Consider the following 25917-nt stretch of genomic DNA (forward strand, 5'->3'; position numbering starts at 1 on the left):
CATGTGACCTTCTCTGTAGAGAATATGTGCATATTTTTCTTTTGCGAATTACATAGAAGCATGCTGTTTTCACATCATTTATCTTAGCTTCCCTTTTCTACTGTCATTGGAAATGGTGTACATGCCACTATAAAACAGGATGAACATGCTAATATTTCTCATTGGGTTTAATGTAGATAAAAGATATATAAATTGCAGTTGGTCGATGTATTCTGGAAATAAATGAGAAATGGATGGGCTGGGGTATGCTTGGGTTGTGGTAGTTAACATCCTGTACTTGGAGGCTCCAGGGGTACAGCTATTGGGTGGTTGGGCAAAATGAGAGTATCACCCCACCAAACAGCTGGGAATTATTCCCCAGAGATTTTTTTTTCACTTTCCAAATATTTAGCACAGCATTTACTTAAAACTTCAGGTTGGATTTACACAGCCATATAATGCAGTTTGGAACTGCGTTGCATGGTTAGTGTAGACCCATATAATACAGTTTAACTTCATTGAATCACATTATATAGGTCTACACTGACCACATAATGCAGTTCCAAACTACATTATATGGCTGTGTAGATCCAGCCATAGTTCCACATTAAATTTAAGCATCTAAAGAAATAGTTCAGGCAAAGTTTACTAAGAGAATGTGAATATAGCAGATAAAAAGATTTCCAGATGTGGATGGATTTCATTGTCTCATGGTAGGCATTTTGGGGTTAAACAAAAAAAAATTGTTTGGGGAATATATTCTCATTTGGAGGGTGGCATTTCCATTGCAATAGTTACACCTTGGTTGTATTACTGTTGATCTCCAACTGGTTGCAGAAACTCACAGCCATGTTCAAGATGTACGTGGGAAAATAAAATATTTCACTTGTTGGCCACTATAGGACACTGGATGCTGGCCAGGTAGGTCTTTGGTTTGATTTATTGTTTCTCTTTTGTTTTTACATGTGCATTACAATTCTACATTATATTTTAAAGCAAGGGTTTGCCTCTTTCTAAGCCCCCAGATGGCGTAGTGGACTAAGTGACTTGAAGGTTGGGTTGCAGACCTGAAAGCTGCCAGGTTCGAATCCCACCTGGGGAGAGTGTGGATGAGCTCCCTCTATCAGCTCCAGCTCCATGCGGGGACATGAAAGAAGCCTCCCACAAGGATGGTCAAAACATCAAAAACATCCGGGCGTCCCCTTGGCAACGTCCTTGCAGACGGCCAATTCTCTCACTCCAGAAGCAACTCCGGTTGCTCCTGACACGAAACCCCCCCCCCCCCAAAAAAAACCTCTTTCTAGTAGTGACTATATGTGCTTTGGGTGACTTATATGACTTATTTACAACCTATTAGTCTTCTAGGAGACTTTATGGATCATTATTAGCCTTGAAGAGAGTGTGTCCATGCCCTATGGGGTGTTCCTTCTAGTTAAAGAAAGAAGAGAGGAAGTAGACATGTTAGTTGGGGACCTGGTAATGCCTAGATATAGCCTCTACTGGGTTGCAACAGAGTCATTTAACTTTTGTAGCATAATGAAACAATCACTTTACAAGAAATATATTTTGAGTTCTGGGAGTTGGGCAGGGCACATATGACCCATGGGCTACATTTCTCACATCCCTGTTGAAGAAATATAATTTTTCCCTCGCAAAATATTTTTACTAAACTGATCTAATTTTGGCAAGGAATCCTTATTGATAGACTAATGGATAACATAATACATTGGTAGGGGGAAATTACAAATTTCTTTGCATGAAAGTTATGTTAGGAAATCTTAATGCTACTACATATTAATGTAGTTCATTTTCCTATTGACAAGTAACTTTGGTACCTACTGTGATGTGGCTTACCTTATTTATTAGTATCCAGCCCATATGCAGAATTGCATGCTGAGGTTCCCATTATAAATCCCTGGAAAGGATTCCTTGACTGGAAACTGTGAAACGTCATTGCCTCTGACAATATTGTGCCATATAGAGGAATAATCTCACTAGTATAAGGTAGCTCCCAATGTTCTTAGTGCTTTAGGTTAGGGCTGGGCAACAGTACCCCTCCAGTTGGACTGCAAATCCCAGCATACATCACTGGTTGGCTATTCTGACTAGGGCTTCTGGGACTTATAGTCCAACAACATCAGGTGTAAGAGTTACTCACCTCTCCCTGTGGCACCCATAGGCTTGGATGGCCACACTGATATTTGTATTTTCAGAATAATAAGTAATATGGTAGTGGGAACAAGCTATTACATCTTCAGTCATGCAAGTACAATAGTAGAATAAGAGAGAAATGATACTGTTGTCATGTAGAGGATAATAAATCAAAAGTGCATCACTTGGAAACAATTTAGGCTGTGGAGAGAATCCCAATCTTATTAGAATCACAAAAGTTGATCTTTCATTTGAAATTGTATCTGGAACATTATGCGTTTGAGAGCTCTTTTCTAATACATTTGTATTTGAGATCTACATGACATGGATTTTGGCTCATATAATTAAAGTCAAGCTTTTGCTAGAGGTAAAAATAATAAAATCTGCCCAGCAGTTGCTAGTACTGTGCAGGAAAAGGAAACTAAAGATAATGACAAAACAAATAGATGGAAGGCTTATCTTATTATTAGGAAATATATACATATTTATTTAAATATCCTTACCAGCTGAGCAATATGCAAAGTGTTTTATTTCCTTTTAATCTACAAAAATAGGTGGAGGTTTAGGAGGCGAGACTTAATGAGGTGTTTTAAAAATTGGTTATTTGTTTCAATTCTTTTTCAAATGACCAGCTGTTTAAAATCCTTATAAAATAAGATAGTATACAAGGCACTTTATTTTTTATAAGAGAAACTGAATGTCAGGAAGAATGAGGCTTTGGCTTGGTTTCTTATTTTTGCATAATATACCCAAATTATTAGTGGCACATATATTCCTGCAAAATTTTGTATTCAATAAATATCTTTTTGGTTAAACAGGGTCGTATTACCATTGAATGAATAAACAGCATTTGTAATCCCACTGAGAAAGAGAAATTGAAAATGGTGCTTTGTGATATCACAGGCAATCTATATTATTTTTAAAGCAAATAAACTGAGTGAGTCAGATAAAACAAAATTTAAAATGCACCCCAGGTTTGTATTATGGAAATCTTGTATTTATTTAGAAGTATCCCTTTGGCATCAGTGCCAACCCTTTCATAGGAGTGCAGCTACCATCTTCTTTGATTTGGCACATTAAGGACAACAAAAATTCTTCACTCAAGTTATCTCCGAGTAGATTATCTGCTCTCTGACCAATTAAACAAAGGATCTAGTAGAGTCAGAGGGAGACCTATACAATATTAGTCTTGAACACTGAATACATAGCACTGGTGTTCATTTCAAGGCAGGCTGAAATATGGCTACTTGGTCCATATCTAATCAATTCAGTTTATTTGTGATCTGCATGGAGAAACATTCGCTCCACACAAGTAGATGAGTTGCAGCACACTTTAGTGGTGTGCTGCAACACACCAAACCATGTCCAATATTTGTATCACATGCATTGCATGTTATTGTACTAGGTGGCTTCTGCAGTCACCCTTGATTCCTGGGCAGAATCCCAATGTTTTCACTGAATGTCAGCAGCTGTTCTACTGATGTCACTGTTTATCCACGGCATGGGGGCTGTTCCTCTATAATGCAAGATTAGTATTATTCAGAATAAAGTTGCTACATGAGCCAAAATATTGGTTTATCCTTCCCCTTTGCCAGAGTTTGATGTGGTTCAAAGACTATTTCTTCAACATAAGAGCAGGCCTGAAGCTCTTTATTCTGTAGGGGAGTGGTATTATCCTTTTTGGTTTTATGACACAATTTGTTGATCTGTTAAGTCCTTGGAGTTGTTAAGATATATGCATAAGTTTGCATTACCTTGACAAGTACAGAGGAGCCTGAGCTTGCCTGCCCTATCCTTTCACTTCAGGAATAGAGATTCTCTTACTCTGGTCATTGATCCCTTTTATACTACACAATTCTAGCATTTTGGTGATACGTTAACTTCCATGTCTGTATCCCATGGAATTATAGGACCTGTAGTTTAATGATACACTACAGATCCGTGATTGAGAATTATAAATACTACTTCCTGACTTATAAATCCCGGAATTCCACAGGATTGAATCATGCAGTTAATCTATAACTACTGTAAATTTGCAGGTTGATTTTTTGTTGTTTATTCATTCAGTCACTTCCGACTCTTTCGTGACCTCATGGACCAGTCCAGGCCTATAGCCCCCTGTGGGCTGTTGCCACCCCCAGCTCCTTCAAGATCAAACCAGTTACTTCAAGGATAACATCTTGCCCTTGATTGGCCTCTCTTGATATTTTATCCAAACTATGCTGATAGTGCAAATATGTTGTGAAAGTAGTCTATGGCATGCACTGAAATACAGTTTCTGTTCTTCAAGAAAAACAACCATCTGGTCCACCAATTCTTATTTGCTTTTTTCACTATTATCTCTTTAGTATTTTTTTGGAAAAGGCTTTTGTTTCAGATATTTCCATTTCAGTGCTATAATGTCTTTGAAATGCACTAAGTTCTTCTGGCTCAGAAAGTAAAAGCACTTGGGACTGAAAATGCTAGCCCAATTCATAACATTGAACATGAGAGCAAAAAGTGTAAGAGAAGGAAGAATTACTTCTGCTATTGATATTGTGTTCTAAATCCCTCTACCTAGCTAATATACAGGATATTTATTTGTATTAAACAAGTTTATTGAAGAGGGCTACATTGCAGCATGCCATATTTAGGTCCTCACCACACACACATACCTGCAGAGGACCAACAAAGGTGAAACTTGGACTCGAACTTCACAATCCTGTTTGCAAGGGCAACCTTTAGTCCCTCTGCCATCTTTAAGAATCTCTTATTTTCAGGCATGAGTTTGTTCTTGAGTTGCACTCCTCCTTGATACTCCCATCTCCACACTTCTCAGAAGCCCACCAACTCTCACAATTTTTTCCAGATTTAAGTTCTTCTGTTTCTTTATTCTTGAGGCTCCTTTGGCAGTCTTCTTTTTTCAGCCTGAGACCTTCATGATGCTGTAGTGAAGCTTTTTAAAGCATAAGAGGAACTATTTAGGCTTCCATTCCATAGTTACATTCACAAACACAACCAAAGATGATATACTGTAGTCTTCGTTGGCTCAAGAGCTGCAGCTGAATTTTCACGGATGTACACAGATGTTGATATATTAATCATCTCCTTCATTTAACTGGAGAAATCTAGTAATGGTAGGAGTGTGAATAGGGATTAATCCCTTGTTTGGAGGTGCTTCTCACTGCTTCCTCCTTCTGGCACCATGATCACAAACAAGGACAGGAATAAAGGAATTGCTGCATGGGAAGGGGAGCAGTCTTTAGGCTTAAACACAGTCTTTAGGCTTAAATGAATGTTTTATAATCTATATATTAAAGAAGCTCAAAGCAAGAAGCTCAAGCCATTCCTGAATTACTAGAGTGATGAGATATTTTTCTTATTTATTTATTTCCCACATTTGTACCCTGTCCTTCTCACACCAAAGGAGACTTAGGGCGGCCTTACAACAGGCAGCAATTCAATATACAAGTCCAACCCACCTGGTGAAGGTGCAAAGTGTAAACTAAAACTGAATAATCTAATGAATATTTATTTCTCATTCTGACATGAGAACTTTAAGAAATTGCTTGGATTTTGGATTTTTATTTTGGAATCTCCTTCTCTCTCTCTCTCTCTCTCTCTCTCTCTCTCTATATATATATATATATATATATATATACACATACACACACATACATAATAAGATATCTCTGCACAATCTTGTCTCTCTTCAGTCTTGTTTCTTGTCTACTCACTATTTATGTTGTGTATGGGATATAAGGGTGGAAAGAGACAAATAGCCTATGAAATTGTGGGAATTCAAGCCTCCTACCATTTCACAGATCCTTAAGTCTCCTCCAGCTACCCTCCACTCTCTGGGACCCCAACAGTACATTTTGCCAAATGAATGAATGAGTATGGGTACGGAGCCCCCAGATGGCGTAGTGGACTAAGTGACTGGAAGGTTGGGTTGCTGACCTGAAAGTTGCCAGGTTCGAATCCCACCTGGGGAGAGTGTGGATGAGCTCCCTCTATCAGCTCCAGCTCCATGCGGGGACATGAGAGAAGCCTCCCACAAGGATGGTAAAACATCAAAACATCCGGGCGTCCCCTGGGCAACGTCCTTGCAGACAGCCAATTCTCTCACTCCAGAAGCAACTTCGGTTGCTCCTGACACGAAAAAAAGAAAAAAGTATGGGTACTACATTGAAATCAGAAGAGGGTAGCTGGCTACAAAAAGTTTTCGATTTTGGAAATTCCGGATAAGGGATGCTTAACCTACAATAATAAATATTTGTTATAAAAGAAAAATTGGAGGGGGAGTGTGAGCAAGAGTATGTGTCAGAGAGAAAAGATGTGATGGTAGAAACAGAAAGGGAGCAGAGTAGCTACTTCTGGGTCTGGTTAGCAATGGCTTTGGTTCTGCCCAATGTAATAACTTTTAATAATAATAACTTTATTTATACCCCACCACCATCTCCCCGCAGGGACTCGGGGCAGCTTATAACGAGAATATGACAACATAGCATACAATACACACAATCCAATAAAACAATGTTGCTTTAAGATTGTGACATGTTATACCCATGAAAACACTACAGTTCCTAGCTCCTACCTGACACTTTTAGCACAAGCTTGACATATACATTATGTTTAACATATGAACCACTTCATCAGTTTCTAAGTGAGTGAGGCTAAACTGGTATGAGCACAATATATGCAAAGTGTTGATAAAAGCAATGAGAATATGACAACATAGCATACAATACACACAATCCAATAAAACAATGTTGCTTTAAGATTGTGACATGTTATACCCATGAAAACACTACAGTTCCTAGCTCCTACCTGACACTTTTAGCACAAGCTTGACATATACATTATGTTTAACATATGAACCACTTCATCAGTTTCTAAGTGAGTGAGGCTAAACTGGTATGAGCACAATATATGCAAAGTGTTGATAAAAGCATGGTGTGTCAAGCACTTAAATTGTTCTTATATCTTCTTTTAACTTTTGACTGCTGCTGCAACCTACATCAGTCTCTAATCATATGAACTCAGCATAAGTGTACAAAGAAATATCTACTGTTTACTTACTGTCATGGGGATAGTGGCTGTAATTGGATTTCACAGAATCATTGTTAGAAGTGACAGCAAGGACCATTTGGTCCAATTCTCTTTTGTTCTGTGATATCATAGAGTTGGAAGAGACCACAAGGGCCATTGACTCCCACCCCTGCCATTCAGGAAAATACAATCAAAGATATCAAGTTAACTCCAAATCATTGTGAATTTATCATACAGTTTTCTTGGCAAAAGTTACTGTAGTCAGAGGAGATTTGCCATTTCTTTCCTTATAGTCTACAGTAGCTGTTATCCCTTGACCATCCAAGTAACCCTGCTTAATTTCCCAGATCAGACAGGACAGGTATCTTCGGGGTATTTAGTCTATGCTAAACTTATTTTGGGATCATACTGGATCACATTGTTCCTGTGAACTGTTCCAAAACTGTGCAAAGGGGACCATTTGTATAGACTGTTATACACCAGGCTTCAAAATCAATCCGATATTCACAAACGCCAAGGAAAATCTAGAACAGGGCTGGGAATTGTGCAGTTTCCAGGTGCTATGGAATTACATGCCCCTTCTTTTCTTTGCCTTTATCTATACTGATTAAATGCAGAATTCCTACCCTCTCCAAAATTTATAAGAATCCTGCTACAACCTAGGACCTTAGTCCTATATATATATTCTTGTGTCTTAATTTACAGTTATACTCATTTTAATTACTGAACATGGTAATTCCTTTCTGAGCAGCAGCCCAAGTGAGACAGGTCCCTCTACAAATATGGTCTGCATATTGTATGTATACTGATTTCTGCATATGAAGGGATACTATTGGAATATAATAATATTTATTTGGATGTAATTCAAATGCAAACAATTAGAGGATTGTCTTGTATGAGCTCTTAACATATGATCCACAGTTAACCATGTTGGTTGGGCGCATCTACTGCTTGTAGTTCCAAAAAATAACTTTTCCAAGTTTTGCCCCAACTCAAGTGCAGGTTGCTATTAACTTTTGAAGCTTCTGATAATAAAACACAGTTTCATGGGGATGGGATTAATTCAATTAACAGGGAAAACACTTTCTCTGATCCTAATTAATCATCACTCAAAATCTGAACACTTTGAGATATGAAAAGGGCTTAGAGTTGGAGAAATTAGGCCCTGGAGAGGCTTGCAATGCTGTGTGCCTTCCTCAGTTCTAATTTCCTACCCAAATTCTCCCATACTTCATAGGAAATGAGAGATTGCCTGACAACCCCAGAAATGATGAGACCACACAAAGCTATGGGTTGAAAATATGTGCAACTTTATTAACTGTTACATATTTAATTTTGTAACTGTATCAAATTCTATGGGTGTCATGAACTTGGTAAGGATAAAGCCGAGGTAGCGTCCCTGTCCGGCCTACCTCTCAGCTAATTAGGGCGAAACATCTGGTCCCCTGTTGACCAAACCCGGGCAACCTTTAAGGGAAGTGTTCCAGAGAAGTCTCCCTCAAAGTTGTCAAGGCCAGATTCTCCCCCTTCCTAGGCCATTTGGTTTCACCTCACCTCCTTTAAATGAACCCCAGGTGAGTGTTTTAGTTTATGGCCTTCACTCCAAAGGGGGGGGGGTGTGCCTTGGGTGTACACCAAAATGCATGTTTCACCAGCTGTTTTCCGATGAGACCTATTTAAAACTGCACCATCCCAATTGGCCCCTGAGACAGTATAGGGTAGGCAAAAAACCCTCCTAGTATATAGGAGAGAGAAAAAATCCTATCCGGCCCCTTCCAGTGACCAAATGAATTATACTGTTATTAGGCGGGCGAGGTGGGTTGATGATACGGATCAGACTGAAGAAAGGGGGCAGGCTGATGCTACACATCACCTTTACCCCTTTTAATGTAGGTCCAGCCGGAACTACATGAAGGACTCCTATTCAGGGGAGGAGGCAAATCTCTTTTCTCCCAGCTGCGCAGGGGGAGGAAAGGCCCTTACTGTACTATCCACTATCCACTATGGCATGCTGATTGAGAATAGGTCCCTACTATTCCTGAATGGCAGCACTTGATACTATTGAGAAATTACATCATAGCACTAGACCATTTTATGTCCTGGGATGCATCCCAGGAAAAGCTTCTCTATGATTTATTCTCTCTCACTGCTCTTCATGAGCTGCAATTTGAGAATAAATAATATGCATCTTTGCATTTTTATGTTTATTGCCATACTCCTAAAGTCATACAGTTATTTCCCCCTACTATCACTATGTTTGTCATAATGTGAAGTGTGGAGTCTATTTACCCGTATAAATCATGAGAGCAGGAGGCAAAGTTCGTGCTTAAAATGCTACACTGACGTATAGCTTGAAAGGTTGCCTTCTTGGACCGTAATTCACAGAATGCTTCCGCTAGCATACTTCTGGGCCATACTGGCCAAGGGAGTCCAAAAGATGCAATCTACAAAAACAGTCTCCAAATTTTCTGCTAAAGGTGTCAAAGACAGAATGCCACCAGATAAGATTCAACACAGTTTATTAAAGATACAGAATCAAAAAATGCTCATAAAAAACAAAGAGCTAGGCAAACACTCGCCTTCAATATGAAAAGTCACTCAAAACGGTTCAAAAGATAAACCGGATTAAACAGGAGTTTAATCCGGGTTAAACCAAAAATGCTTACTTCAGCCTGGCACTTTAAACAAACAAAAGCTGGTAAACAAAGATTCAACAAAACATAAATACTGGCAGCAGATTCCTCTCTGCTACTCAACAGCTGTGGTTAAGTAACTAAGTTGTTACTCCTCCGTGCAGCGGGCGAACTCCGGGTCCAAATACATCAATCAGGGTTGCAGCGGTCAGCGGGGTCCCAATCCGGTCTGAGGTCGATAGCCAGGTGCAGGCGTCTTAGGTTCCACGAATTCCACCGATAGCCAAAGAAAGGGTAGTCCAAGGTCGTAGTCAGTCAGTCAGTCAGTCAGTCAGTCAGCCAGTCCAGCGTCAATTCCGAGTAGGTAAATAATGTCCGTCAAGAAGACGACGGAGGTCCAAGCTAATAAGATTAAACACAGGTTGCACAACAAAAGCCCACACAGTTCCTCCCGCCGTCTATGCCCAGTGTCCTTGGTAACTTACGTATTCAGCAAACGAAACACACCCGTCTTCAGGAAATTCCCAACAAGAGCCCAAGCGTTCGTCCAGATTACCTTGCCCAACGCAATTAGCCCTGGATTCAAGACCCCATTTTATGCCAGTTACAACTCCTCATCGCTATCAGCTGTTACCCTAATTCCAGGTGCCTCATCATCATCATCCTCATCAGAGCTAAAACATCTTTGACTACGCCCCACAGCATCCCCAGCTGTGGATCCCGTTCCATCCCTCCAACTCGTCCACGGGTCCGATCCTGCAACCCGCCAGTCGCTTCCCATGCTATCATTACCAGGAACACTCAAATCCTCCCTCACACGAGTCCATTCCATGTCATCCTCCTCTGAGCTAACCACCTCTTCCTCCATTCTCTCAGTAAAACCCTCAAAGGAGTCTTCGTCAGTTGATTCTGCAAATATGTCCCGCAGCCGTTTCCTCTCTCGCTCCTCAAGAGAGTCTGACTCTCGAGGAGTCTTACGACCACGTCTCCCAGTATTGGAGCCATAAGGCTCAACCATAACAAAAGGTAACAATAGTGGGAACATAAATTTGTGAGTAGACAAATGTCTTTATGGGTGTTTGTGTATGGTTTTGCAATTATTGTTGACATTCTGCACTGACCTTGTCACACAGCCCTTTTGGGATATGCCTTTTTGCCTGCGAAAGGGAAGGCACTTTGGGTGGCACCCTCCTTCCTCCCCTCATTACATGTGGGGGTGTTGGCACCCTTTCTTTCCCCCATCAGATGGCAGAAAGGCAGCAATGTGCCTTGCCCTGTCGCCCTTTCTGCCATCACATGGTGATTTGGGGGTGAAAGTGCGGGTAGCTCCATTGGAGCTATCTGAACAACACTTTCTTCCCCATTGTGAAGGATTCAGCACCTTTTGGCACTTTGCCTTCACTTTGGGAGAAAAATGGGCGGGGCCTGTCATGTGTTGTGTGATGGCACATGGCAGGCCCCATCCAAGCCACAAAATAAAGTGGTGAAATGGGAAATTATTGCCCCATGTGAAGAAGTTCCTAGCCATATCACATAGCTATATACATACATTTTAATGTTGTTGAAGAGTGTGGATCAGAAGGAATGCACCCAGCTGTTTTCCTGTCATTGGCCATGCTGCAAGGGCTATCCAGTCTAATTTTCTTTTGTTGTGTGGTATCAATGAGCAGCAGCAGCAGGGAGCACTGCGGTATCCTGTCATAACTACTTGTTGCACTGTGGCTTCTTGGTTAGATATAGCTGGATGCATAATCCTTAACCACTTCTCTCACTCCGCCCCACATAACTCCTTTAGTTGATGCAGCTGCTTGATGTTTAAGGTGGGTTTTCAGGAGCATTTGTGATTGTGGCGACAGTGCCATGGTTGCAAATGTGAATACGAATATTAAAAGATCATAGGCCTAGCTTACAACATTGTAAATGCTGAACAGGGTGCCAGGCATTATTTATAATGGAATATGAGAAAAACAAAAGCTTTATATTTTAGTATGTTAAAAAGTTTGCGAAAGCATCCTGCACTTCGTTCTCAATTCAAAATGTTTCCAAGTTCATTCTTGAACCCTTTGTCCTGGTTGCCAATTGAATTATGTTTAAAAGCAGTAGAAAGTACAAGGGAGCATTCTTGGGGATAGCAAAATATAAATTGATGAGATGGAATGGTCTTTTATATCCAAATCATATCTATAGTGTATGATTCAGATAGTTCCTGGACACCGAGAGGGAATGTCTGGCAGAGTTTTATTTAAAAAAATATATGCAAGCGGTCCCCAAATTATGAAGACAGGTTCTGTAGATTTGTTCTTAGTTGAATTTGTATGTTAGGGAAGGGTTAACACCCCTGCGGTGTCTGTTATGCTGTCTATGCCCCTATTCAGAAGATTTCACCACACTTTGTGTCCCTGTGATAATCTGATTTTGAAAAATGTGCCTTGTTGTGGAAGCAAAAATTGGTGATAGAGCTTCCGTGGAGATACCTTTCCCCATGATAACTCTTTCAGGAGTGAATTTCCCTTCTAAGTGGTAGATTTCTCTCACTTTCTGTTGTCTTATCCCTGTTCTTAACTATGAGTAGTTAGTAAGTCAGATGTTTGTAACTTGGGAACTACCTGTGTGTAGTTTCAAGCTTCCGAAGTGAATTGCTGTTATAGTTACAAATTTGCAAAACTGGCACATTTCTTTCTGATGTTGCCAAAGTAAGTAAATTAAGTACTTTCAGCTTTTTAAAAAATAGTTTTGCTGCAATTTTACAACAAAAACAATGTTTTAATCATGAGCTGCTCCTCCTCCAGCATTTAGTGAAGCTGTAGCCTTGCAATGATAATAGCAAACTAATATGTCACAGTCATGGCATTAACACATGTTAAGTTACAGTCATAATATGACACAGTTATAAATTTGAGTTAGTGGGGAAAGGGATTAATTACAAGATTAATTGTGAAGCTGGATTTTGAATAAAAAGGTATGAAAAAACGAATTCCTGCATATTTTTTCCTTTTTTTCAGCCAAATATTCATATATGTTTCTTTCATAATTTGTTTTAACTATGAAAGTTAGCAATATCTTGCTTCCATTTTCTGCCTACGATCCCTGACCTTGAAATATCTAGTTTAGGCTACTGGTAGAGTGGAAAATACATTTGATTTCACTGTGTACCCTGTACATTTTTTTTCTGTATGGTATTATTTTAACATATATGAGCCCAGAAGCACATATATGACATAAGCTTGTCAAGATCTATTATCTGCCTGTGGGATAAATGAATGCTTGTTCAAAATGGGTAAATTACTCAAACACAGAAGGACTTTTTATTCTACAGTTTTTCCCAGGAGGATTTGAAACCAATTTTGGGTGTCTGTTACAGCTGACCTTTGAAAGAATAAATTAGGTTTTTCAAGCCTTCTCAGATGTGTAGCCAAAAGGGAGCTGTCTAGTTACATGCATTTTTAAACATCTGCTAGCAGAATCGGAGATAAAAATGCAAAATCTTTGGCTCAGTGATAGTCCCTTGAGGAATCAGGGAATCTCTGGACTTATAAAACAGAATAGCATTCAGACATATAGTATTTACTGCAAAGAAAGCTGCTTTTAATTGTACAGTGCCTGTTTCAACATACAGTTCAAGAAGCAACATGTTGATAAAAGCTACATGTAAATATATGGAAGCTCATTTGTATGTTGAAAACGTTTAATAAAATTTGAACCATGGAAAATTTGCTCATGAATTGACTGTCCCAGATCTTATTTGCAGTATATAGGGAAATGTGATACACATGATTTGGGCTCCTGGGACAGCGCTCTCCATTGGTATTCACCATTGGTATTCATCTGGTTGACTCAGTAACTGATTCTAGTTGGGAATGACTGGCAGGATCCAGAACACTGTATACTACCTTAAAATGATGTATACACTATGCTTTCTTATTTTAATATAACATTCTCACAGATACATTAAGATGAGAATGTGCAAAAGTACCAAATTTAACTAATGAATAGCATGGATTTCAATCTGAACTGTGTGATTTGTTTTCTGTACTACTGCTTTTATCTCTTTTATCATAATAGCTGATATGTTTAACCCCCTTATAGCAGTAAATTGGGGAAGCTATGATTTTTTTTGTAATAGAACTGATTCTTGGCAGTGGAATTTGAAAAAGGAATTTCTCTTACCTCTGCAGTGCCTAGTAGACAATGGCCCTACAAAAAAAAGAGATGACCTGGAGGATTTGAGAACACACTATAACATGATTTTGGGGCACATACAATCTATACAAATGGGAGGAAAAAGGAAATAATCTACAGATTACATTGGTTATTGCTCTCCCAGCCTACAAGGTTGATGTATGGATAAACACATTTAAAACATTTGTTAGAATAGATAAGTATTTTAAGAAATCCCAAAAACATTCCTTAAAAATAATGTAATAATGAAAGTAGAAGTGTTCTATTAATTCCCCCCTGGAGATTGTTGGAGGAAAGCTTGTATATAAATATAACCAATGAATTAATGGAAGTCACAAATGATAAACTGAATAAAACAATTTGAACACAAAAGCTAACAATGAATGGAGTTTGTTGCCTGTGGCAGACAGTTCCACCCTCATCCAAGTGCAAGGGATTGGGATCACATTATCTGAGGTCCATTTAGCAAAATCTTAAAATGAACTATGTTTTATTTTCATGGGTGTACAGTAAACAGTGCTGCATAAATCATGAGCTGTAAAGATGCTCATGAATCTAGGATTCTTCTCAAGATACCTATTTTTTCAATGGCTTTTCAACTATGGTATACTTGCAGTTAATTGGCACCTATGGGGATTGGGGCTGCAGTTGACGCAGTGGGTTAACCCGCTGGGCTGTGATTCGAATCTGCAGAGCGGAATGAGCTCCCATGGCTATCCCCAGCTTCTGCCAATCTAGCAGTTCAAAAAAAACCCGCAGATGTAAGTAGATCAATAGGTACCGCTCTGGTGGGAGTGCTCCATGCAGTCATGCTGGCCACACCTAGGAGATGTCTACGGATAACGCTGACTTTTCGGCTTAGAAATTGAGATGAGCACCACCTGCCAGAGCCAGACTCAGACTTAATGTCAGGGGGAAATCTTTACCTCTTTACTTATGAGGATTAGTAGAAGCTGGAAAAATGTAGTTTTTGGTTGCTTGAAAGTTATGATTAAAAATAGGTCTAATAATATATACTGTATACTATATACTATGTACTGTACCAATACTAGAAACTCTGTATTGACCTGATATTAACATTGAAATACAGTAATCAAAAGCAAATAAACATAAATAAAGATAGGATTAACTTATATTTCTGTTGAAAGTGCAGTTTCTGTATTGACTTGATATTAATGTTGCAATACAGTAATCAAAAGCAAATAAAGATAAATAAAGACAGGATTAACTTATATTTTTGTTGAAAGTGCAGTTTATTTTAATTTTAAGTATGATTTCTTTGATTTTTTGCAGTTAATGTAAAACTGGATTATATAGCAGTGTAGATCCAGCCCTAGACATCTTGTCTTATGAAGCTTGTGAAAATTTTAGTTGTAGTTTGACACCACTGTAACTGCCATGGCACAATGCTATGGAATCATAGAATTTGTAGTTTATTGAGGCACCAGGCCTATTTGGCAGAAAAAGCAAAAGACTTTGTAAAACTACAACTCCCATGATTCAGCAGCATTGAGCCATGGCAGCTCAAATGGTGTCAAACTGCATTAATTCTACCTCATTCCCACACAGCATTTTCGCTTAACGGAATGAAAAAGCCTTTAGTCCTTTATTTGTGATGCTCAAGTTTTCTCTGCCTCCTGGCTCCATACATTTTGCCATGCTTCTCTCTATTTTTATATTATATCCCATGTTATAGCCCTCTGATGCCCCACAAAGCAATGTTTAACCTCACTTTCTTCCATTTCTAATTAAACATGAATTTTTTGATTATTTTTAAAAATCGCTTTTCAGTTTCAAGGGAATCTCACTCTTGCGTCGAATCTTCCTTTCTTCTGGGTCTTCCTTTCCAATGCTCATAGTTAATAAGAGCTCCTGGCCTTTTTTAGTGTTCCTGTTGAATGTGAAAGTCTCCTGAGTAAGAAAAATACTGCTTCTGCAGCTATACTATAGCCAGAGTACTGTTGATGCTGTATAAATATTAAATAGTTGTAATAACAGTAAAAGTAGCAATGAGCACAACTTAGTGTAAATCTTGTAGCTTTGCAACCTTGAAACCCAGATGAATTGTTTCCAAAATTCAGTTGCGTTTTAATATAATATTACATTAGAGCAACCTTTGGAGAATTAATTTGCTATGAAGATGTAGTACTGTTGAACGTTTAAAATGAATAAAATATTTTATCCATCTGCTCTGTTTTTAGCATATTGTCTAAGGTATTCCAAAAAGCAATTAGTTCAGAATGTGGTGTTTTATGTAATAGTGTTTCCTTCTAAGTTGTTCATTCAAGGGAGTAACTTAGTTGGCATTTAGCAAAAATGTTGAAATAATAAATCATTGCAGTGGCTACTCTTAGCCTCTGGAAGTTTTTCTTAGAGAAGCTACTGTCACTGTCCTTATCCCATTTCCATTGTTAGTGGTACCTTTTTCTTATGGTAATTTTGAAGAAAGAGCCTTTAATCTCATCTTGGATTGATTTTAAGCCTTTTTCCTGATCCATTTTAAATGCATGTTCTAATCCTAATGATCACTAAACTTGTGTGCCTTCAAGTCTTTTCTGGTTTATGGCAACTCTAATCATCATCATCATCATCATCATCATCATCATCATCTTTATTTATATACTGTTCCATCTCCTTGAGAGGAACAAAAACATTTCTATTAAAAACTCTAAGGCAACCCAATCACTGGATTTTCTTGGCAACATGTGTTCAGAGGGGGTTTGTCCTTGCTTTTGCTTTCCTCTGAAGAATGTGACTTGCCCAAGGTCAGCTGGAGGGTTTCCATAGCTGAGCAGAGATTCAAATCCTGATCTCCAGAGTTGTAGTCCAATGCTCAAGCCACTACACCATGCTGGCTCTGATAGCCAATTATACTTTAATAATCTTTTGTATGTTTTTATGTGCACCGTGTACTGTATTTGGTTAAATTGTAAGCTAACAAAAGTTTCAATACAAGGGAAGAAGATAGGAAACAGAGAAATGAATAGATGTATGGATATTGCAAACTCTAAGATTGGGCACACTAGCTCTTTCTGTTTCAGGAGATTTCAAATGTTTTGGATGAGTAAAATAAAGGATTTTCATAAATGGTTTGTTTGTACTTCCAAAATAGTTAAAAACTAATTAAAATAATACAAAGATAAAACACACTGAATGCTTTTTAAAAACTTCTAAAAGAAGTCTAAAGACAATCCCAGAATCCTGTTTTAAAGCAGTTAAAATTTCAAATTTCAGACATTCAGTGGCACTGTTTTGGCATCCCACCAGAAGTTTAAAAACCAGTCTAACTTCCTTGGGTAAGGAATTCTATAGTCAAGGCACAGGTACAGAGAAAGCCCTGTTATGATTAATCCTGTGACAGAAACTGTCAATTTTTTTTCATTGTTTCTACTGGCATGTTCATCCTCCACCTCTCCCACCCTGCTCCTGGGCCCAACCTCAAAACAACCCCCCTGCTTTCCAAATAAGTCAGGCTCTTATGGAGTTGTATTCTAAACCCCAGAACCTTCCCATTTAATCTATCTCTATACCACTTTTACCTGTACTTTCATTTATCCATGGAAGGGAAGACTGGAACAATCAGCTTCCTACAAAACAGATGGTCCTCACTTAGTGCCACAGGGAGGCTGAGAATGATCACATCCTATCCCTGTGATTAAAATCTACTCCAGCCAAATAGTTGATTGAGCACCTGGCTGCAATGCCAACAGTATCAGAAGGCCCACCTGGTATGTTCGCAGGTTGCTAACCAATGGGAGGTAGCTTAGCCCATTATTATAGTGAGGTGGCCCTTGTCTCTTCTTGAAGTCACAGAGTGTCAAGTGGATAATCGTTGGAAGAGTGGCTGCAGGTGGGCGTGTGATCATCTCACTGCCAAACACACTGATATAAATAGTCTGGAGTCCTCTTTCCCCATCTGCAGCTACCCACATTGTATGAAAATATCTGCTGAACCATTAATCTTTCTGAATGCTTAAAACTGAGGACTTAATCAGCTGGTGGTTTGGTAGGAAGCAGGATTGCCAAAACATGGCTTTGTCCACCTTTGATAGTTGAAATGACAAGGAGAATACAAATAGTTGAATTTGCCTCCCAGAAACCCTCCCCCCATGAACATGAGCTGCAGTTCTTGTCAGCTTGCTCATAAAGACACAAGTGTCTTCCTTGGTTCAAGAGACCCTGAACTATAGCAGTAAGCTAGAATGCAAATCAAGAAGTTTGGCATATCGACATTTCCTACTAAATTCATACTTTAGAACACACCATCAGAAATTCATTTTTCTGAGAAAATATGCTTGTAATTATAAATTAGAATGCTGTCTGTGTTAACATTATGTACTTCACATGATGTTGACAAAGGTGGTCTTCCTCTACCATGCCCATTGTCTCATGGGGCACAACAACAAAGATGGGGAGGGTCTCCCATAGTGACATCCAGTCCATTTTTTGGCAGTGGAAGTATATTCAGGAGCAGCCTTACTGAAAAAGTAAATTGCTGCTTTTTCTCTGGGTTACTGGAATGTATCTGGGTCTTTTCCACAGCTGATCCTTTGGGGATCGGGTTCCACCTTGGAATTTTCCATCTTCTCGTGTGTAGAGGAACAAGTAGAGAAAAGGAAGCAGCCTCTATCCATAGACAACTGGTATAAGTACATTGGCAGAAACATAAAATTGCCTTTGGGCTTCTGGGATGTTAAAAGTGTGCATTTTCATTTTCATGAAGATATTTTCATACAGATGTGTATTCTCATGCAGATGAGTCTAAATGTATATATTTTTTTATTTTTGTGTGAATGACAAAATATAATAGAATGGATTAATGAATAAATGCCATTGAAGTATATCCATTGAAGGTGTGGTTCTCAGCCTTTAGTTTTCCAGATGGCATTATTTCAACCCCTAGCCATTATGGAAAATTAGCAGGGATCAGATATTCAATGTCAAAACATCTGAAGACCTCAAGTTCATAAACCACCACATTAGTAGAATTCGGAATGAAATTGAGGTAGTGTGTACTGGAAGTATATTAATCTGTCCTTAGGTCTGCCTGGATTTCTAAATGTTTGAGAGTCTTTCGGATGAGAACCTGATCAATGTTCAGGTCCTGTTGGAAAAGGTTTGGAAATGCCCACTATTCTTGCAGTGCCCTTGCTGCAAAATTAAACTACATCTATAGTGTAAATATGAACTTATTTTAACTTTCAGATTCTTCAAGTGAATAATCTTTTGTTTAGGAACTAGGTATTTTTGTGTGAGAGATCATTAACCAGATTCATATTAAAATAAAACACTGAGTTCTTACATGTGCATATACATTTGGATGTAGTGCCCTGGAAGAACTGTAACCTTCAGATCCTATTTTTTAAATCACCTTTGAACTTGTTGTACTGCAGACAGGTGTGTGAGCAAATCCTTGCTCTGCTTATGTTCAACTATTGGCCTGTACTCCTGTAGTTCTTTTATCAACAGTTTTCAGAAATCTTAAAAAAAAACAACAACCAAGGATCTTTGTATTAATGTCTCCCAACTATATATTTTCCTACCGTCTGGTTAATTTCCCTCCCCATGAAAATTGGTTCTATGAGGCTCACTCTTGTGCTGTTTATAAAACAGTTATATAATACCTAAAAATATTGCTATTGTTTCTCAGTTCTGCTTACAGAATCATTTACGCCTCCCTTGTGGTATTGTTAACAAACAAAAGCTTCAAACAGCCTGTATTAGCATACCTCAGGAGGAGTCCAGAGCAGATTTTAAATCCTGAGGATATCACAGTGTTCCTACTAAGGAGGTTAGCATGCCCTTGTACTGTGTGCTGCTGATTGGTACCTATTTCTGCATTGCCTCTTGAAACATGAAGGATGATCAAGAGCTGTTGGAAGAATCTTCAATTTGTCTGTTTTATTTATTGCAACTTTAGCATATTCGATCATAGAAAAAACAACAAAGTAATTTCTTTAGAAAAAAATACCATAGGTTTTTTTTAGTCTAGAGGCATCAGTACTTCTTAGTTTTTTTTGTGATTCTGGGGAGCTGATTTTCACATCCAGTTTTGCAGTAGAGAAGACAATTTCCTGCCCAGCCCCTTTTGAAAACCTTTAGGCGAATCTCGGGATATAAGAATGAGAGTTAGAACATAGAAAAGTTCCTTTTTTGCACTACGGTTGAAGGGGTTGTCCCACTCCCTGGAGTTCTATACAAATTTCAGCAGGAATTGGGGATCCATTTCCAAATGGCAGTTTGTCATCACATACAACCTCTTCATATGGGGCTAAATTTGGCAGCATGGTCTGATTTAGCCCCGGTCACCCCACTGAGTGGCTCCATGGATGAAGAAGGGTGGAGCCAGTGCATGCTACCGCCAGGGCAACATGGGAGTGCTCCCGTGTTGCTATTGCAATCCACGGGGGGAAACCACACACACCACGCTTGCTCACGCTTCCCCCATCTGATCACCCTTGGCTGGAGCCACGCCTCTCTACTAAGTGGAGTGATGCTGACGGCCATCTGATGAGGTTGCAAATAAGGTCTCTTTATAAGCTCTTCCATAACAAGTTTTGCATGTATTCCAGCAAATCATATCCAGTTCAGTGTTAACCACTGAAAATGGCAACAAAGACAATAATCTAAAAGTGCATAGTTCAGAGCAATTCTTGTTGAACTCAGTGGAATTACAATGTGGGTTAAAACTGAACGAGAAACAGCATGGTGAATATGTTTGAATCTTGTACTTAGGACTCCAAGAGAACAAGGTTCGAATCCTAGCTTAGTCATGGAAATTCACTGGGAATCTCTCAAACTCAGAGGAGGCCAATGGCACACACCCCTCTGAACAAATCATATTGAGAGAACTCTATGTAGGTTTGCCTTAGAATCACCTTAGGTTGGAAACAACTAAAAGGCACACTAAATTAAAAAATAATTAGGATTTCACTGATGTCAATTCAATGCCATTGGAACATAATTTTTGTATGTCTTTATTTGCATGTGTGTTTACTTTTATTTCTTTTTGTCTTGCAAGCTGCCTTGAGTCCTATTTTGGGGGGAAAGGCAGGGTATAAATAAATACAATATGGTGTATCAGCCTGATAGCTGAGGACAGGAAATTATTCTTTACCATTCTATAAAGTGACAGGTTTGATTAAATGAAAAGGTTTTTATTAGCAGATGCATTCAGGACTTGAGTTGGCAATGACATGGAGCATGGCTTAATTTAACATAAGCTGAAAGGAAACAAATACATACTGTGATGAAAATTAATCAAATGACTATCAAGTCAGCATTTTAATATGAAGTTAATTGTGTTTGGCAGAATTGGGTGTTCTTTTGGCTTTAGCTATGATAACTTAACCCTTGCCCTGCATGCTGTTCATGGGTGGTACGGTTGAAGCATGCCTTGTTCAAATATGAAATCCTAGCGCTTAATATAGTCTGACCCTATTTGGAATCAAGTCCAGCCTTCTTCAATCAGGAGTCATATTTTGTGTTGATTCAGCCATCCCTGTCTTCCTTCTACAAGCATGGGGGCTTGTAGTTTCCAAATGAAACATATTTTCAGCTAAAAAACAAGTCTTATATGTAAGCATTCATAAATGCATCTGTTTTGTTTTAATTCACATGTTTTTTAAATGTCGAGTTATTTTATTGGATTTATACAGAAATCTATGCATTTTCATATGTTCATATACTATGGAGTTGGAAGAGATCACAAGGACCATTCAGTCCAACCTCCTTCTGTCATGCAGGAACACAGAATCAAAGCATGCCCAGCAGATAGTCATCCAGCCTCTGTTTAAAAAGCTCAAGAGAAGGAGACTCCAAGGCAGCATATTCCACTGTCAAACAGATCTTATCATCAGGAAGTTCATCCTAATGTTTAGGCGGCATCTTTTTCCTTCAGTTGAATCAATTTCTCTGTGTCCTAGTCTCTAGAGCATCAGAAAACAAGCTTGCCCCCTCCTCAATGTGACATCATTTCAAATATTTCAACATGGCTCTCATGTCCCCTCTCAGCCTTCTTTTCTCCAAGCTAAATATACTCGGCTCTCTCAGTCTTTCCTCATAGGGTTTGGTTTCCAAACCTTTGGTCATTTTGGTTGCCCTTGTCTGGACACATTCTAGATTTCCCTTCTTGTGCTGTATGTGCATGTGGGTATGTAGAATATGTATGTGTAATCTATTAGTGTTGGCTGATTTCAGTATTTTAAGACTTTTTAGAGCATAGAAAGGACCATGCTGGCAGTGTTTGCCGCAGAGTTGTTAAACAAGAGAAATCTATCATGAGAAAAAAAGTGTCAACCCTAATTTAGTACCACCAAGGTGGTTGAATATATAGGGATTCAAAGTCAGGATTTTACTAACTAAGTACTCAAAGGTCTCTTGCCAGATGGCTGAATATGTCTATCTTGTTTTCTCCCACATTTGTTTTTATTTTTTTAACCTCAAGTTGCCCCCCCCCCCCATTAAGTTATGAAGAAATGTGTGAATGTGGGAAAGTTCTTATAAACATATGACTCCTGCCAAATTCTCCTCTACAGCTCCCAGAAATCCTTAACATTGGATTTTCTAAGCTGTCTCCCCTTCTCAAAGTTTTCCCAACTTTCAACATGAGAAGCCCTAAATGATTTGGGTGTGTGAGAAAAAAGTTGTTTTTTTAGTTGTTTTCCAGAATGAAATGCAATCTTTGCAATAGAAAACAATCTTTATCCTTTAATTCTTTCCCCTCACCCACCAAGGTTTTACTAAGAAAGAAATAAAGTTATCAGAAATAATCTCTCTCATGCACACTTTGTCTTTTCACTCTGCAGAAACTACCCGTCTATTGAACGACTCATTGATTCTTCTGAGGTGAATCCGCTTAGAGCCAAATGGCTATAGGAAATCAGTTCATATATTCTGGCTGAAGGCAATTCGGAATGAGACTGCTTCCTTCAGGATTTAACACAGGTGTGTTGAAAAATGTTGTGAACATAAATCATCATTGATTTTTCATTAATGTTTGACAAGTAGAGTTAGAGGCAGAAATACAATGACTGTTTCCCCTTGATACAAAAGATTACACAAAATAAATGTCACTGTGAAAATCTCTTTACCAATCTATAGCCCAGTCTTATACAAGTTTATTACAAAGTAAGTCCCATCTGGTACTGTGGGGCTTACATATATATAAAGAAGCATGTAGAGGATTTTATCCCTAGACTTTAATAAGTTCACAGCCAAAACAATAGTTTTGAAGACTGGCTTCAAGAAAAAGCAGTCAAAAGTAGATGTCACAAATTAATTCAGTTCTAACTGTGAAATCTTGTGGATTTTGTTTGTTATTAATTTGATTGGTCTCACTCCCAGGTAAACAAGCATGAAGCTAAAATTTATTTAATTAACTATACAAACATTCCGTTAATTTTTTGAAGGTACACATATTTTTCTATCTCTATGAGGCTGGTCAACTCCCTGAAATCCTAACAGCTGGTAAACTAGCTGGGCTTTCTGGGAGTTGTAGGCCAAAACACCTGGGGACCCACAGGGTGAGAACCACTGCTCTAGCTCCATGACAACACTAAAAGTTTCTGGACATCACCTAGTGACTTACTTTAGACATTTACATGAATGTGTGTGCTGCATTCATAGTGGACTCTGCAGAAGATGCTTCAGCTGTACTTCACAGAAAGGAAAATCAGCCTATTTAGTAAACCTTGCAAATGTTGATTTGTTATCAGTAAATGTTTGATTTTTATACCTATTTTATATACCTATATGCCCAAGGTCACATAAACATTTCTTAGGGCAAAAGGGGTCCCAAGTAGAAGAGTTTAAGAAGCCCTGTACTAAACTATTACTTATATGGATAGTTTAAAAAAATGAAATGGGGACTAGGATCTGATAACATCTGAAGCTAAAGCCCAATTAAGCTCTTACTGTTGTAAGCCGCTCTGAGTCCCCTCGGGTGAGAAGGGTGGGGTATAAATGCTGGAAATAAATAAATAATAATAATAATAAGAAGAAGAAGAAGAAGAAGAAAGTGTGGAGCTTTTGCAAGAATTTCATGAACCAGCACTTGAAACATCTGCTGAACCACCAGGAACCTTGACAGCAAGACAACAAGAGCTCAAGGATAAGATCATGGCTCATGCTGCAGCAAATGCAATAAGAAAGCGGCTCCCAACTCTAAAAACAGTGCCCAAGAGACACCTGGAGCCTCTCATGAAAGATGTGAATGCAGCACTCTCTACTGTCCAAATAACATCAATTGAACAAACAAACCAGTATGCCTACAGTGCAGCAGTGATAGTAACAGAAGAGCTTGGGCTCCTACAACCAAGGCAGCCCCAAAGAAAATCGACTGGAAAACCAAAGTGGAAGGTCAGGCTAGAGTTGAAAATCAAAAAGCTTAGATCAGATGCAAGTAACCTGAAAAATATGAAAGAGAAGAAACTGAAGAATGACAAAATCAAGCAATACCTGATCCGAAAGTACTGGCTGAACACCAGAAAAATTGAAGAAGCTTTGGAAATTGTGAAAGAACAAATTACAGCAACAGCCAGAAAAATTGAAAGGTATGAAGCCAGAATCATCCAGTATAGACAAAATCAACTGTTTCAATCAGACCAAAGACAGTTCTATCAGAGCCTGAACCAAACAACAGACACAGTAACCATAAAACCAGAGAAAACTGCAACAACGAAGTTCTGGAAAGAGCTTTGGGAAAACAATAAGAACTACAACAAAAACGCTGGGTGGATAAAGGAGTTTGAAGGAAAATTCTCACAGAACAAAATGGAACAGATGGAAATAACAACTGAAATGATCAGCAAACGAGTGCAAAAAGTCAAGAACTGGACATCGCCTGGTAGTGATCAACTTCATGGATTTTGGCTCAACCATCTGATTAGTTTACATGGAAAAATGGCCCAACAATTCAATGAGATGCTGCAGAAAGGAAGTATCAGTGAATGGCTAACAACTGGAAGAACATACCTGATACAAAAGGATCCAGCAAAAGGAGCAGCACCAGGAAACTACAGGCCAATAACGTGTCTGCCCACTATGTTTAAACTACTGACTGGCATCATAGCTGACAGAATTCAAGACTATCTTGAAGAAAAAAACATCTTGCCAGATGAACAGAAAGGCAACAAACGGAAAAGCAGGGGCACAAAAGACCAGTTATTGATTGACAAAATGATTCTGGAGAACTGTAAGAGCCGAAAAGCTAATCTTCACATGACGTGGATTGACTACAAAAAGGCCTTTGACTCACTCCCACACAGCTGGATCATCAAGTGCCTGGACACCATCGGGATTAGTAAAAACGTTGGCACCTTCATTGAAAACATGATGGAGCACTGGAAAACTGAACTGTTTGTTGGAAATGAAAGTTATGGACTTGTCAACATCAGGAGAGGAATTTTCCAGGGAGACTCATTGTCCCCTCTACTTTTCATTATTGCCATGATCCCTCTGTCAACAATCTTACAAAAAACAAATCTCGGCTACCAAACATCTAAGAATTCTCACAAAATTTCACATTTGATGTACATGGATGACCTGAAGCTATATGGGAAAACGGAAACTGAAATCCAATCTCTGACCAACACTGTCCGAATTTTTAGCACTGATATAAACATGGAGTTTGGTTTGGACAAATGTTCGACAGTGGCATTGAAGAAGGGAAAAATCATTGAAAGTGAGGGCATCAATATGCCCAATGGCCAAACAATAAAGTGTCACCAGCCAGAGGCCTATAAATATCTGGGCATATTACAGCTGGACAACATCAAGCATGAACATGTGAAGATTGTGGTCAGTAAAGAATACACACAAAGGGTCAGAAAAATTCTCAAAAGCAAGCTCAATGGAGGCAACACCATCAAGGCCATAAACACCTGGGCCATACCTGTCATAAGATATACTGCTGGCATTATAAATTGGACACAGGCGGAACTGG

General features: G+C 38.8%; 1 long non-coding RNA gene across 2 annotated transcripts in view; it reads left to right on the forward strand.

Annotated features, from left to right (window-relative positions):
* Positions 1-25917, forward strand: part of LOC103278869 (uncharacterized) — a 115945-nt gene that overhangs the window by 15532 nt on the left and 74496 nt on the right. For both annotated transcript variants that reach the window (XR_010006800.1, XR_010006801.1), the window contains exon 2: positions 22781-22919. This is a non-coding gene — a long non-coding RNA (uncharacterized LOC103278869). The remainder of the gene's footprint in view (positions 1-22780; positions 22920-25917) is intronic.

Source organism: Anolis carolinensis, chromosome 5 (genome assembly GCF_035594765.1).
Source record: "Anolis carolinensis isolate JA03-04 chromosome 5, rAnoCar3.1.pri, whole genome shotgun sequence".
Classification (NCBI taxonomy): domain Eukaryota; kingdom Metazoa; phylum Chordata; class Lepidosauria; order Squamata; family Dactyloidae; genus Anolis; species Anolis carolinensis.